Below are 17,132 nucleotides of genomic sequence, written 5' to 3'. Positions count from 1 at the left end.
GGGTCTCCTTTTTCAGAGTTGATATTTGTACCGTTGTTTTATGTATGTTTATCTGTGTCAAAAGTTTGCTTGATTTTATTATGAGTAACTCGTGTTACTGATGGCAAGCTTAAACCTGGAACAGGAGATGATGTTTCTTGAATTGTCGGTTTCATCAAGTATTTTCCTTGTGTATAAAACACTTTCTTGTCAGTTTGTATTTTTCACGATATGTTTGCCATGTTACTTTCATGTACGATAAATTGTAAGTAGAATTTGATGCCATGTATTTTTAACTGATAAGTGTGCACGGTCGTTAATATCTCAAGGGGAGGTAACTATGGCATGAAGCGTTGAGTTTAGGAGCGTCAGTGACAGGCAGTCTGTCCCACAGCAGATTTGCCTGAGATATTATTTATCCAAACCTTTTTATGTTTTGGATGTGGGCGATATATTTATTGAATAAACTGTTTTATTACCAAGTTTGTATTTTGTGGTATATGGTGCTGGTTCGCCAAGTACGTTGTGGATTTGTTCCTTCAAGTCTTCTGTGGTAGTCTACAGACTACAGTCCGTTTGAGTCAGAAACGGACTGATGAATTGCCACATAAATATAAATAGTACACATGTTTATCATTTACTAATACCCAACAGCTTTCTTATATTTGAAAATTTTCCGGACTCCACCAAAAAAATTGTTGTTTAAGAAACTATCATCATTGAAAACGCAAAAGTTGTTACCTGTCGCGGCGGGGTGAAACCGCAGAAACGGAACAGCCAGTCATGGCGGGGGACATCTCAAAATCTATTCCGGGAGACCTGTCGGTTCCTCGTCTGTCGTAGTTTCATAGTCACGACTTAATGGGATGACAACTGGTGCCACAGTTGCCTGTTGTAAGCCATCCCGAGACCAGTAACCTTGTTCAATGACGTAAGCTACCTTGTTGACACAGTTTTGCCAAGTTTCAGTCGTGATTTTGTTAAGGGATTCCTTAACCAAAACCTCTACGTCACGTAATCTAAAAGTTGTGTTTGATCTAATATAAGAAAGCTGTTGTGTATTAGTACTATTTATCTTTATGTGGCAATTTTGTACAATGATAAAATTTGCAATTCACGGGTCCGTTTCTGACTCAAACTGACTGTAGGATAGTGAAGGTCGACAACCTTCAACATACGGCTGTACGACTAATACGCATCTAGGGCTTTGCGCAACACAGAAATGCGCGTCTCGTACGCGCAGATGTACAAGATGGGCGTAAAGTTGCTTTAAAGATCACATATACTTAGGGGGGTACTAATGCATGAATCATTTAATGGCATCGTTATAAATCAAACCCCGTTATTAAAACTAGTCATTTTGACCCTTAATTAACTTAAATCGACTTTTTGACAACACTGCACAATTCTCTCCCGCGAACGAAATTTCAACCAATCAGAGGGGCGCGTCTCCGTGAGGTATTGATATGAGGGGCACTGTAGAATTCATGTACATTTCCGGGGGTAAATTACATTGTTTACAGATTTGTCTATACCTGAAATCGTGACAATTGTTGTGGAAAATGAAAACTTAATGTTTTCACAATTGCACAAAATTCCATTTTGATAACCCATCTGAGACTAAAGTTTACGTAAATGAGTTATTAAGTCTTTTAGTACTGTAAACAACATTGTTTTTACTTTACAAGGCCGTCATATTGACTGCAAGGACCTTCAATATTAGTTTATTAGGGACTAGTGAAGATCCGGCTTAGAAATGGTCCTCAGCAACTCAAACTTGCCGTAAGAGGCACATAACAGGATCGGATGGTCAGGCTCGCTGACTTGGTTAACACGATTGCGTAGATCGATCCTCATGCTTTTGATCAGTGGATTGTCTGGTCGAGACACGATAATTTACAGGCCGGTGCCAAATAGCTGTAATATTACTGGGTTCAGCGTTAAACAACAAACTTGAACACTGTAGCCCTTGTTTCGTAACTCAACGTAAAACGTTTTCGTTCAAGCTTTGAAACATAACTGACTTTTCCTTCACATCAAAAGTGACCTATCGTTTACAGGTCAATACAAAACAGGAACAGAGAATGTAGAATTTTAACAAACCGTTATGTGACCTTTCCAGGTGTTCACAAAGAAGACAAATATCAGGCACCTTAATGCAGCTAGTCTCAATAATAGTGACTTCGTCTCAGAAAACAATAAGCTGAACATCACTGAAAGACAATGAGAACAACACTTTTTCAATAAATAAGGCCCTTACCAATTTATTCCCCGCTCAAACAATTATATTTGTTTTGCATGTGCTCCCACAAGCTGAACAGTGGGTAAGGACGAAGGGTGATCACTGTTTGCAGTCGACCGTTTGTTTTCTTGTGGAATGCTGGTATGCCGTTGAAGGCTTGTGGAAGAGATGTCTACCAACCAACGACTATCAGCTAATTGGCCTGATAACGTCAGCAAACGGTCTACTCCCATTTGTGAGAACTCCCAGTTGTGAGACTCCCAGTTGTGAGACAGTGGAGTAGGTAATTAGCAAAGAAAACACACCTTACACCCCTATCTGATAGAATGGATTAACCCCAGCTAATTATGGATTAGCTATTCAACTGAATCTTGTGGAGGTAACTTAATAAAACTCTAAAAGATACAATAATTAACCTACTCTGATAAATGGCTTTAAAAAATAAACACTTTCTGTAGGTAACTTCGTGATCATTTGAAAGAGAAATTAATTTACCTACTCAGATTTACGTGTTTGAAAAATCTAGCAATAACTGTTGTCACTATAATTAATCCATTATTTATTAACCTTTGACTGCTCTTTCCGATCACCATTATGGCAGGCCTTCAACAAGTAGAATATATCACCAGTTCACGATAATCTTTTTCAGTATTTCAGTATCTAATGAAAACAATAAATGCTCTTCAACGAACAATGTCTTCTGTGTTAATTAACTCATCAATGAACTATGCCTCCTGCGGGTACTCTTCAGCAACAGGGCTGTTCCCACTTTCATCGTAGGGATGGGGAAGCACCACCTGTGTGCACTGAACCATTAATTAATGTGTCTTACAACTGGGAGATCTCACAAATGGGAGGACACCCAGCAAACTAATGCCAGTAAAGACCTTTCAACGTTCAGATCGTCGTCGAGTGACAACTAAAAGGGTGAGTGAGTGAGTTTAGTTTTACGCCACACTCAGCAAGACGGATATTTCTCAAAGCGGTTTAAAACCATGCTGACGCAGGGATTCACTTTCTACTGTAGGCGTGATTCGCATGAATATGTCCTTAGCGTTTCCCTTTGTTAAACGTGTGACTAGTCATGCGTGGCGTCCTTGGTTGCATTGTGGAAGATGTCAAAATGTTGCATAGTCGCGCATGTTCTGCACGTATTACTTCACTTTGACTGTTACAAACTATTTTAGTGCAAGATTAAGTTTATTTCTCCAGGACAAGGAGTACCCAACAGGTATTTAATTATCATGCTGCCCTAGAAAAATTACCAGGCAGATTAAAGTTTGAGTTTTCCTATGTTCATATCCTCACATGTTGATTATAAAGACCCCCACCCTCACCCCAAATAAAAAAATTAAAAATAGAATAAAATATAATATAAATTGTTTGATTGATTGATTGATTGTTTAAAAAAAATCCAACCAACCAAACAAAACTGCAAAAGCATACTAGGGCCACGGTGAAAAACATTTTGGTCTCACTATCTCGTACGTAGGACTTAATATCTCCTACGTAGGACTTAGTATCTACGTATATAGAGAATACTACACGAGGTCTCATTACATACGAATTATTCAAAACGAGTGTCCTTCCTATGGTATCTGATAAACATAGGAAGGTCACGAGTTTCGTATAATTCGTATGTAATGAGACCGAGTGTGGTATTTTATTTATTACCCACGTCTTACATGCACTAAATTGACAAAATAGCGTATTTTTGTTATTTTTTGGTTTCAAACCGAAACCGGTTTCATAAAGAGGTTGCGGAAGAGTTTTGTACTGTAGTACAATATTTGCATGACGTCACACTGTAATGACGTCATTGCCTTGGTAACCGACGTCACGATGCATGTCAGTTGTCATCGCCTCATACAGCCTCCTACAGTAAACTACTTCGTAGCACCCCGTTTCTTGGTTTGCAGTTGCTTCGTTCGGCTAACATCACTGGTGGAAACATTGCGTTTATGTTTTTCGACGGATATTAATGTCTCTGTTCGACTCACAATTAAACAGCGACAAGGCAACGTTCGCAATGTTTACATTCCCCCAATGCATTTAAGTTATAGAATGAATGAATTCACTAGTTCGTTATGAATGAAAAAATAGTTACGTCAGAATGTGACCTAATTGAGAGGTCATCGGTTATCCAATCAAATCGTTAGAATCTCAGGTCAAGTCGTTACGACACAGGTCAACGCGATACGACACTCCTGTGACGTACGAGATTAGTATGCAACTACCCATACGTTGACCACGTGGGTAATAATACTTAATATCTCCTATGTAGGACATACTACTTCCTTAATATCTCCTACGTAGGGGATGATAAATACATATTAATATGTGTGTATTTACACAACTAATGTTCGGTGAGGTGACAGAGAAATTGATAAGAATCCTGCAGTTATGCGGATGAGTCACATGTAATTATCAAGTCCAGCAACCACGTCCGGACTTGACAATAATGTCTCTAATTTTTTAATATTACTTTTTATGTCTACTTAGAGGCTGGTAATTGCTAGAAAGTATTTACAGTTCGAATCGGCGTACTGAGTGACGCTTAATGTTGTAATTACGATAGTTGACATGTGTATGCCAATCGTAGCAATTGAATTAATTGCAGAAAAAGTTCCTGCTTTTTAGGTTCGGATTATAAAGTATGGGTATTAAGTTGATAAATGTTTGGTTATGCCGCACGTTAGATAGTAGAGTGAGTGAGTTAATATTTAACGTCACATCGGCAATATTTCAGCCATATCGTGACGACAAAAAGTTATGTACTAAGAATACATATATTGTATGCTTATGTAAAAACCTGTCAGCGAAGGACAGCATAACGACTAGATTATCACAAATTGATTAAAACAAGTTTGAGTTCAGTGTAAAATGTTAAAGTATTTCAAAACAACACAATATAACATCGGGCTATAGATCGCCAACAACTGAAGGTAGATCACCATACTAGGGACGTTAGATATAGCCCAGCGGATAAGTGATCAAATTGTGCACTTTGTGTTACAAGCATGAAATTTGGCATGATTGTAGCTTATACCATTCTAATTGAATAAAGATCGAGAGGCCTCGCACATTTTTATATATTTTCCATAATTTTTGGGAAAAAAGTGATTTTCGTCATAATTTTTTTTAAATTCTGCAAAATTCTCAAAAGTCCTATATCAAATTGTAGGAAATTCATAGCTGATCATTTTCCATCTATACATGTCTTTTGATCTTTAACGGTTAGGTCTACGGAAGTCAATTTATATCTTGACTACCCGAAAATGGTAAAATTGGCGGCCATTTTGTATAATGGCCGCCATATAGAGTACATCAGTAAAATAAGTATGAGATCATCCCATGATCTAAAATATTTTTATCATTTCTTTGCAAATTCAAAACGAGAAGCATCACAGATGGTGGCCATTTTTCATTTTGAGGGGGAAAAAGTGGAAAGAAATTGAATTTTCCAAAAAATGTTATTTTAACTCAATTTTAAATCCTCATAAATTATATATCTAGAATATTGTGAGAACAGATGAGTTTATTTTAAGGAATATATCATTAGATTTACTTACATGTATAATGTATGAGCTTGGTTGGCTATAGATCACCTATGCAAACATATCAAAATCAACGTAAACATATTTAATTTCAACATCAATGTCAAAGTAGCTATCTCATTAATCTATGGAAGGTTACTCAATCATGTGTAATTGTATCTTGCTTGACTGAATCAGAAAAGTGCAGTGCACTTAAGAGCTGCTTTTAAACACTTGGACCAGTTTGAACGTTTTATACACATGCATTTCAGCAATTCCTGGCAGCCCTTTCGCGCCAATCTGAAGAGTTGTCCATACAGGTCCAAGCTCTCCCCTAGAGTTATTGCCAACAGAGGGCTTGGTAACTCCTGTGATTTCATCAGGGATTGCTCTGAAACATAACTCCCCTGATTTACAGCTCTCGTTACATGTTGGATCAAAGCTGATTCTGTTGGGGGAATATTGTCCAAAGTTCTCCCCTTCGTTGTGATCAGCATGAGTGATTTCAAGTGGTGGACAGGTGAGGGAAATAGAGGTGCCTGTAAGTTCAGGAAAAGGGGGGGGGGGGGGTTAGCCTGGTGGTTAAAGCGTTGGCTCGTCACGCCGAAGACCCGGGTTCGAATTCCCACATGGGTACAATGTGTGAAGCCCATTTCTGGTGTCCCCAGCCATGATGTTGCGGGAATATTGCTAAAAAAGCGGCGTAAAACCAAACTCAGTCAGTCAGTCATATCAAAGGATGACAACTGTCACAGAATGTGAGGCTGTGAAACATTGGAAGGAATTTACTTTTCTCAGGACCCAGACCTGATGCAAGTTCATGAATTACAATATAGCGGAAGCGTTTTCCGGTACCAAACCCAACCCATACTTCTTCAACATTGAGAATGCCTGTTGCAGCTATGGCCAACACAACCACATCAGTGTCAACAGTACGGCTGTAAAACTTCAATCCTTTATGTGAAGCATCAGTGAAGCAACTTTCTTTTATCTTTTTTTCTCTTCATAGTTACAAGGTGCCAATTCCAAAGGTCTTTTGGTTGATTGGACACCACATATTCGCCAATTGGGCTGATGACTTGTTTGATTCTATCAAGGCTATTTTCTGTACAAGGAAAGCAAAAACTTATTTCTTGCTGGCATCACACCTCGGGAATTCTTGCCAGTTCTGAGGAACTAGCTGCCACTCGTCGTCTTTTTCCACTTCCTCCTTTTGTTCTTACACTGGATTTTTACGCTGTCCGTTTTGTATTCGTCCCAGACAATATCCACTCTCTTATTAGTGTCCAGAAGAGTACTTCAAGAACACATTATCACCATATTCATCAAATGCTATTTGAGCTGCTGGTTTTAGCATGTTTATTACTGCAGATCCATCAAGGATTGATACGTCAACATCTGGTTTTGAGTCAGTTGGTGGTGAAATTTTCTTCAAAGCAATTGAGAAGAACTGATTTTGCTCATGGACGTAGAGAACCTTGATGAGATATAGTTGGTGAGCAAGACTGATTTTCATGTCTGACAAACTCATCCAGGTTTCCATCACTTGACTCGTCTGTGTATATCTTGTCTTCATGGAAGAAGTTCTACATCCGTATTGTTGACACAGATGTGGTTGTGTTGGCCATAGCTGCATCAAGCGTTCTCAGTGTTTCACAGCATCACAGGCCATGACAGTATGTCATCCTTTGGTGGAATTGAAAAGAAGGCCTCGCGGAATACATGGAATGCTTTTCCTGAACTTACAGGCACCTCTATTTCCCTCGCTTGTCCACCACTTGAAATCACTAATGCACTGATCCATCAGCATGAGAGATTTGTTGTACTGCTGTATGACAGCGCAAGCAACCTCATGAAAGTGAATGAAGCAAGAAAACATTTGTTTGCCAAAAAGGGGAGAACACTGGACAATATTCCCCCAACAGAATCATTCTACCAACAGAATCAACTTTGATCCAACATACTAGTAACTATGGACAACTTTCACGAAGGCATGAAAGAGCTGCCGGGAATTGCTGAAATGCATGTGGATAAAATGTCCAAACGGGTCCAAGTGCGTTAAAGCATCTCTCACGTGCACTGCATTTTCCCCCTCAAAATGAAAAATGGCCACCATCTGTGAGGCTTCTCGTATTGAATTTGCAAAGAAATGATAAAAATATGTTAGATCATGGGATGATCTCATACTTTTCCCATTTTCGGGTAGTCATGATATAAATTGACTTCCCTAGTCCTAACCGTTAAAGATAAAAGGACATGTATAGATGGAAAATGATCAGCTATGAATTTCCTACAATTTGATATATGACGTATGAGAATTGGAGAATTTTTAAAAAGTTATGACGAAAATAGTATAAAAAAAGCTCTTTTATTTCACTTTCCCCCAAAAAATTGTGGAAAATATGTAAAATCTGCGAAGCCTCTCGATCTTTATTCAATAAGGATGGTATAAGCTACAATCATGCCAAGTTTCATGCTTGTAACACAAAGTGCACAATTCTGTGAAAAAATTGCACTTATCCGCTTGGCTAACAGTAGAAAGGTGAGTCAGTGAAATTTCATGACACTAACGCAGTGTTACTATACAGTGTTATTGTGTATGTGTATTCCGTTAGGGTGACGTGGTGTGTTAAACTAAATGAACCCACTTTATCAAACCAAAACTAGTGACAACTGTAATGACAACGGATGCTGTCATGACAAGGAACAAGTTGAATGTTTAATGTAACTATTCAATTGCTTCACCGATCCATGAAAACACTAAATGTAGCACATCCTTTCAACATCAAAATGTTCAGGGAAATATTTTAAGCTTGGTCACGACTGCTTACAGTATTCATGCAACAACGGATTCAAGCGCATGCAAGAGGACAAGACTGGTACATTAATTATTACAATGACTGTCACGATTTTCAAGAGAGCTCTCTGTGTTTGGAGCATACTCCCATGACAGTTTGAGTGGGGAATCTGATTGTGCTGACAGAACGTTAAGGGACAGCAGTGTTGGTGGGTGTCATTGATCTGCAAGACGACAAAGCAGAGGGACAGAGGCTGTGAGAACTTTTCGGGTATTTCATAGGATGTGGCGTATGGTATACTTGCAAGGCACGGCACAAGAAGGTTCTGGTTCTGTTTGAACTTGAGCACGTCAAAATACCTCAACGTGGTTTAACGACATGTTGATGGGTGGCTACATATTCCCTTGTGTAATTGTGATTGTTCTGTTTAAAGGTAAGACCCTTTCTGATTCGTCCCTAGTATGGTGATCTACCTTCAGTTGTTGGCGATCTCTAGCCATTTTTTAATATTGTATTGTCCAAATAGTGCTATTAGTTTTAACTTTCTAAGCTAGTTTTAATTCAAATTGTGATATTCTAGTTGTTTTACTGTCCTTCGTCGGCAGGTTTTTTATAATATCTATATATATTCTATTTCAATGTCAAATGTTCTCGTCACGATATGGCTGAAATATTGCCGATGTGACGTTAAATATTAACTCACTCACCCTTTCTGATTCACTTCTATGACTATATGTCCTCCTGAGAGGTACGTAAGTCCCAACACTTTCAAAGTAAATTTAAACTTACCAATTATGTAAACGTAGTATTTGTGTTGGTTTTAAAGTATGTCTCAAGTTTCCTATAATCGCCATCGGCTGAAGGGATTGTGTAAATCCAGCTAGGGTCCATGCAGGTAGCAAAGGCACAGTAAGTCCGCATGGTCCATAGCATGGTGATCTACCTTCAGTTGTTGGCGATCTATAGCCCGTGTTTTATATTGTATTGTCTTCTTTAATTAAATTATTGTCTTCTTTAATGTAATTTTAGTTTTAGATGCTAGTTTTATATTCATGTCTGTGATACTCTAGTATTTTTACTGTACACCGTCGACAGTTTTACTCTTCTAAATGTTTTCATCTTTATTGTAGAAATTGTTTTCGTCACGATATGGCTGAGATATTGCCGATGTGACGTTAAATATTAACTCACTCACTCACTATGACTATATTTTCTGTATTTCATCGCGTAGAGCTCGTCACGATATGTCTGAAATATTGCCAAGGTGACACTAAATATTAACTCATTCACTCATCCCGTAGTATTGCAGTGCCAGTGGGTTTTTTATCAGGTACCTCTTAGTATTTATACAACTGACACGTTGATAGCCGTAGTTGTCGAAGACGTTAGTGAATTTCGGCATATTTAGGTCAATGACGTTGTTTTCTTACTCTGGGCGGTAATGGTTTAAGGCGTCGCAATCCGCTGTGGAGAGTTGCGTTCCTTTGTTACGGCAGGTACCTATGATTGTGTTCGAATCCTGGCTCATCCTCTGTTCGTTTCAAGTTTTGTCATCTCAGTACCAAGGCTCGTTGTTTTCTCGACAGTGGTAAATGTTTGAGATATACATCACTTTGGATTCCCAAAAACATACGCACATACGCACATACGCACGCACGCACACACACACACCACCCCAAAACCTGCGGCTTTTGAATATCCACGTTATAAATAGTCTTTTGCAAACCATGTTTGTTGGAAGTAGGAAATGGTATTGAGTGGCCAGACTCGCTGACTTGGTTGATCAGCCCAGACTGGGTTATTCACAGATCTCTGTCATATGTCTGAAATATAGCTGATTATAGCGTTAAACAACAAACAAACAGTGCTCCCCACTATTGGGAAAGAGTAACGACACATATACACTATAGGACTACAATGAGCGATTATATATTATATATTTCAGAGTCGATGACGATAGACAAAATGGAGATTTCCAACCCAACTAAAAGAGTGTAAATGTGTATTTTGAATTGTTTCTGGAAAGTTTCTAGACAACCTTTTTTTCAAAAGGAGGTGGTCATGAGATACACAAACAAGTTTGGCACACGATATGCAGTCGTGAAATATACCTCTCAGAGCTTTAAAACAGAGCTTTAGTGTGTTAACCAAAGTTTTCGTAGATCGTGTGTACATGATGCACCCGAAAAAACATCTCAGTCGGATGAAGGTGCGTTCTCACGGTACTACTTGTAGTAACAACTTGTAGCATGCAACACAGTTGCAACGTCAGAACACCCAAATCGTAACGATGTAAAATCGCATACAACTAGTCGCAGAGTTGTAAGACATAGGGATTTGTCCTAATCCAACTACAAGTCGCAAGCTCTCGACCAATCAAATCGCTTAGATCTGCGTCCATCTCAGAGTGACGTCCCTTTTGTTAATGCTGACATCATGACGGAGACACCACTGAAAACCATCGACCTAACCAGAAAAGAAACCTAGCGGTTTGTAGGTATTTACTTATCACAGGAATGTTTATTGAATGTTCCGCCTGAGAATCCAGTTTTTAGATCCATACCGATTTTAGGCTTTCATTTGTTCTTAAATCACGATCTATGAAGGATCTTTTTAATAATATAAGTTCTCATTTTATCTTTGCATTTAAAAAAAATTAGATTTGGTAAATGATTTATAAATAGATAAATATTTATGATTGGAAGTTTAAATTAGAAATTCAGATTGTTAGAGGCTGTATCCTCAAGGGGGGGTTAAAGTACTGTAAAATGATTGTCCTCCTGAGAGGGTACGTAAGTCCCAAAACATTCAAAGTAAATTTAAACTCTCCCCTTTTTAATCGTATAATATGTGTATTTTAATGTATAGATGTGTGTAAATTGCTAACAGCTGAAGGGATGATGTAAATCCAGCTAGGGTCCATGCAGGAAGCAAATGTACTGTAAGTCCCCATGGTCCCTAGTATGGTGATCTACCTTCAGTTGTTGGCAATCTATAGCCTGTTTTTACATTGTATTGTCATGTATAGTTAAAATGTTTTAGTGTTACTTACTAGTTAGGGCTCCTTGCCTCTAGGCAGGAGACCTATTGTAATCGTTCGGATTATTTATTATTATTATTATTTTATTATGATTAAAGATGAAAATGCAGCAGAGAGGGTTCGGGTGATCCTGGCACAGTCAGGCTGGTAAGGCTCATCATCAGCTCAGGGCCCTCGCCCCTCTACACGCAGCCAAGACAGCGAATGGGACTTCTCCCAGGAAACACTGCCTATTCGAACCCACCAAGAACTTTCCGGAGAATATGAAGGCTCCCCAACACTGCAGCCTTCTGCATTACCCAGAGTGTCAGAAGGGCTGTGCTCCCGGTGGAGACTCTCCTGATCTGCGCCAAGAGATCAGGAGGTACCAAACCAAGGGCACCGAGAACAATGGGGAGCCTGACGACAGTGTACTTGGGATGCAAGCGAGACATTTCAAAGGCGAGGTCCGCATATTTATCATGCTTTTCCTGAATCTTGCCAATCACATTGCTGTCAAAAGGGACAGAAAATTCAATGATATAAATAAATTCATTGGCTTTATCAAAAAGGACAAGATCAGGTTTGTTGGCAGGAATTCTTCTGAGGCTGTATATGGGCCTGTTCCACAGAAGTTTGAAAGCATCATTTTCCATGACGCCCTGGACATGTTCAGGGTCGTACCATGGATGGACCTCGGAGTCAAAGCCACAGGCATGGCGGAGACGGTAGTAAAAGCAACGAGCCATGCCATCATGTCTCTTAAGATATGCCGTTTGTGCCAAGGAAGGGCATCCACTAACAAGGTGTTGGACAGTCTCTGTAAATTCATTACACAGTCGACATTTCATATTGATATTTTCTTTAAGAATCACATTTTGGCGATTACGAGTGGGAAGTGAGCAGCAAAAGGAGGTTGATAAAGGACGTATTCCTGGCGTTTCTTCTTTCTCGATGAATCCATGTTTCGCGAGATACGAAAGTGAGTGAGTGAGTTTAGTTTTACGCCTCAATTCCCAGCAATTTCAAAGTTCCAGCAAATATCGGCGGTCTGTAAATAATCGAGTCTGGACTTCCAAACAATACAGTGATCAAATGAGCATCGATTCCAAACAATTGGGAACCGATGACATGTGTCAACCAAGTCAGCGACCTGACCACCCGATCCCGTTATTTTTGTTTTCAAGCCTAGTCTCCTTTTCAGCAAGCATGGGAAGTTTGCTCCCAAAGGACCTATTGGCTGCCTTTTTTCTTCGCGCGATGAATCCATGTTTCGCCAGATACGAGTTGTATGCGACTTAAAGGCACAATGTCACACATTTCCGACAATATTTAGGCCTATATTATATATTGATGTAATAAAAGACTTATCCCTTACTACTTGCCTGAAATCGATAATTGAAGCTTCCAAACAGAGAACACTTGCCATATAATGGAATGTAAACAATTGCTCCGTACAACCAAAACTGTCGCACGCGGTGTTATCGGTGTTTGCCGAACTGGTTTCAATAACAAGTTGTGCGTAGGATATTCGTAAAGAGCGCTCCAAGACACAGAACTCTGTGGGGTTTGCTTGAAATAATGTTCGGCGGGTTGAGGGCGCGAGAGTCGACTTAATGCAACGTTGCATTAATTCATTTGAACTTTGTAATTTGATATTGCAATCTAAATGCGTAATTTTTTAGGGAATAAATTATATGGTAGCTTTACTGAGGGCTGATAGTTAGTATTATTGAGAGAAATGTATTATGCATTTTTACTGACTGACTGACTGAGTTTAGTTTTACGCCGCTTTTAGCAATATTCCAGCAATATCACGGCGGGGGACACCAGAAATGGGCTCCACACATTGTGCCCATGTGGGAATCGAACCCGGGTCTTCGGCGTGACGAGCCAACGCTTTAACCACTAGGCTACCCTACCGCCCCATTATGCATTTTTAGATATGTGTGGTGTAATATAGTGCCTTTAAAATGTACACAAATAACAACGTCGTTACGATCTTTGTTGTTACAACAAGTCTGTTGCTACAAGTCGTTACTACAAGTCGCACCGTGAGAACATACCTTTAGCAAATCATGTGCTGGTATATAACTGTTATCAGTCACATACACGAACATAATTTCCATTGGGCAATTGCGGGTGAACCTTTAATGATACGTAATGCATGTATTGGGACGTGGTCGGGATGAGTGAGTGAGTGAGTATAGTTTTACGCCGCACTCAGCAATATTCCAGCTATATGACGGCTGGTCGGGATGACTGTGTTGGCAGATGTCTCTATGTAAATTATTCATACCCATGACTGACACATTACTTTTCGAAATGCTGTTTTTCAGTAGCCAACGTGCATTCTCAAAAGCAGTTCCCTTGGCATTGATAGACAATTGTTCTTAGCAGAGTGTTTGATCGATCGGCTCGTGCTGGCAGTCTGCATTTCCACAAATGGAATTGTTTTGTTTTCACACCATTTTTTCTGACACTAATCTTTATTATTTAACAAATCCATACTTAGTCGAATTAGTCGAGGCGAGTTTGTTTGTTTGTTGCTAAACGACGAAGACATCAATTTACTACCAAATATGGGACCGTTCATTTATGGCTTTGGGGTGTGTGGTTATGATTTTTATTGAGAAGCATGTACAAACTGAATGCCCCCAACATTTATGTATAAAGTAAGAGACACCACCCCCTGCATGTACAAAATCAATGACGACCCCCCAGTACATGTGTACATAATTGATGACTCCACTACCCCCCAAGAACGAAATGGGTGACCCCTTCAAAGTCATCATCACCCCCTTGGCCATAATTATGAACGGTCCCTATTGTCTATTTATAAGTAATCGAGCCTGGACCAGACATCCCGTTGACCAACAGTGCAGTCGTTTTTTAGATATACAAAAAGAACATTAAAATTAAGCACCCACCTGTATTTTTGCAATGATGCCAATAAAGCCACGATGGAAAAACATAAGTTTTTCTGACCCTTATGATCCTTTGACTTTCACGACGAAAATGATTAGAATCCATGTTTATTTTATGATGATAATTGCTCATTTAAAAAAACGACAACACTGATTTTCATACAAAACCATGTCTGTACAAGTATGGCCCTGGAATGTTTAATGTTGAATTTATTGGTGAATATGAGCATTCAAATTGCCATTTTGCGTGTCTTACATGATTCAAGGTCAATACAGAGTGTAACCTCCACATGACTGTATGACAGCCAGCTCTCTCCTCCTTATACCCCCCGTCACCCTCCTGATCCTCTGAAGGGGCAGTCTACGCCATTCCTCGTGTAAAAGAGCTTCCATTTGGGCCAGGTTCTGTACAGGAGGATCCCTTTTTGTTGCACACGACGACCAGTCATGTCCCAGATATTCCAAAGGGTTAAGATCGGGGCTCATTCAATCGTGAGATATGTCTGGGATGCTTAACTAAGTTCTTTGTGTATATACTGAGTCAAAAAAAGAAACTTCACATTCTTTCTTGTAATGATGGTAAGATGGTTAAATTGTTATTATTTCATTGCTGAGATCTGTGTGATGTACTCGATACACTGACAGTGCCATAATCAGTTCCATTAGGCTACACCGCCGTTCCAAAACATGGGTATACAGAATGTCAAGTCACAAGAATAAAAATGCGAAATTTCTCAATTCAATATCGTGTATGGCCGCCCCGCGCATTCACCGCTGCCAAACACCGTCTCCTCATCGACTGCCTGGTGCTTGTGAACACGTGGTTGGGGATACTGCGCCATTGCTCTTGCAAGGCAGCGCCAAGTTCCTGCAAATTCTGAGGTTGATTCCTAAGACCACGAAGCCTTCTCCCAAGTGCATCCCAAACGTGCTCTATTGGATTAAGGTCAGGGGACCTCGATGGCCAGTCCATGACGTTGATTCCAGCGTTTTGAAGGAAATTTTGTGTCAACATCGCGGTATGCGGCCGAGCATTATCATGCTGGAACTGTAGACCTGGGCCATGAGCCGCCATGAAAGGAACGAGTTCAGGGGTGAGCACCTGGTCGCGGTATGCAGCAGCTGTGAGGTTTCCACGGATGACCAGATGTCGGGAACGGTTGTTCCCACAGAAAGCACCCCACACCATGCAACTTCCGCCCCCGAATCTGTCGACTTCCTGTACACAACATTGGGCATACCGTTCACGACGTCGTCTCCGCATTTTAAGTACCGTTAGAACTGTGGTTTAAAAGTGTTTTTTCAATTCTTGAGGCCAATGCAAACACGTGCATATGAAGAAAACTTCGATGCGAAGATCACGTGATCGACTGCACGTGCAAAACCTGATTTGGCACTAACGTCATTTGCACGACGAATGGATGTGTTTGGGTGGGTTTTGCTAACGTTTTTCTAGAGTCGACAGATAGGGATCCCATTTCGGATACATAGATGTATCATCAGAGAAAAATCATTCATTATTTTTCAAATTACATTTTGTGAAGTTTCTTTTTTGACTCAGTATATTTGCGTCTGACCGCTACTGTCAACTGACATACATTACAACAAGCTATCATGGGTTAAACCTGTGCTGCTACATCACCATGTGAATACTATTTCTCAAACAATGAATTTGTTTCTTTCATGTTTCATTTTCATCTTTGCAGGTACAAAGGCACCTTTAATTCAGTTGGTGACTAACAATATATACGAAAGGTACATAGAATTGGTTGACAACAACTTTGACATCTCAAACGTGACGTCATTTACATTTGAGGTCATGGTTTGTAACGATGGATTTGTTGGTCTGGCGGAATCCTATGGAGTTCGGGACAAAAACTTCTATGAAATCTTACTTGGTGGTTATGGTGGGGATAAAAAATTTGCAGTTCGGGATGGGATTTCGGGTACTCATGGTCTTCAAGATGAGAAGAACGACCCGACACTGATCAACTGCACAGAATTTAAACCCTTGTGGGTGAGTTGGTCAGGGGGAGTGGTTTCTCTAGGGGCTGGAACCACCCCAGGAGAGTCTCTGGTAGTGGAGTGGGCTGATCCTGAGCCCCACCCTGTCAACTATGCACTGATATCATCCGGATTTGGAGCAGTAGGAACATGGAAATTGTGTAAGTGTTCAACCCCTTATGTCTTTTCTGCTATATAATGGGGTCAGTATTACAATGACGGCGTCGACTGTCACTGACATCAAAACGTCATCTATCATCCCAAACTGACTCTCACAGTAGAAACCGCCTCCGTGGTGTAGTGGTTAGAGCGTCTGCCCGGAGAACGGAAGGTCGCGGGTTCGATCCCCGACCGCGTCATACCAAAAGACGTTAAAATATGGTACTTGTTGGTCCCTGTCTGGCGCTCGGCATTAATGGGTACAACAAGGACTGGTCGGCTCTGAGTCAGTATAATGTGTCTGAGTTGGGTATTCATGCTTCACTGCGGCATGGTATCTCAATGGGCTAGCACTATAAAACCAGCTTCAGTCTGGGCTAGTACAATAGCCGCACATACACATACACACACATGCACGTCGTCATATGAGCGAACTATTCTCAAGCACGACGTTAAACCCAATTTCAC

At 40.1% G+C, this 17,132-nt stretch overlaps 1 long non-coding RNA gene across 1 annotated transcript in view; it reads right to left on the bottom strand.

The window, feature by feature from the left end:
- LOC124284264 overlaps positions 1-17,132 on the bottom strand; it is a 19,581-nt gene extending 2,449 nt beyond the window's left edge. The window contains exons 1-2 of the long non-coding RNA XR_006900510.1: positions 17,100-17,132; positions 16,279-16,280 (exon numbers count right to left, since the gene is read on the bottom strand). This is a non-coding gene — a long non-coding RNA (uncharacterized LOC124284264). The remainder of the gene's footprint in view (positions 1-16,278; positions 16,281-17,099) is intronic.

Source organism: Haliotis rubra, unplaced genomic scaffold (assembly GCF_003918875.1).
Source record: "Haliotis rubra isolate DU_JTF1 unplaced genomic scaffold, ASM391887v1 Scf332, whole genome shotgun sequence".
NCBI classification, from domain to species: domain Eukaryota; kingdom Metazoa; phylum Mollusca; class Gastropoda; order Lepetellida; family Haliotidae; genus Haliotis; species Haliotis rubra.
This window is presented reverse-complemented; position numbering and strand designations above follow the sequence as displayed.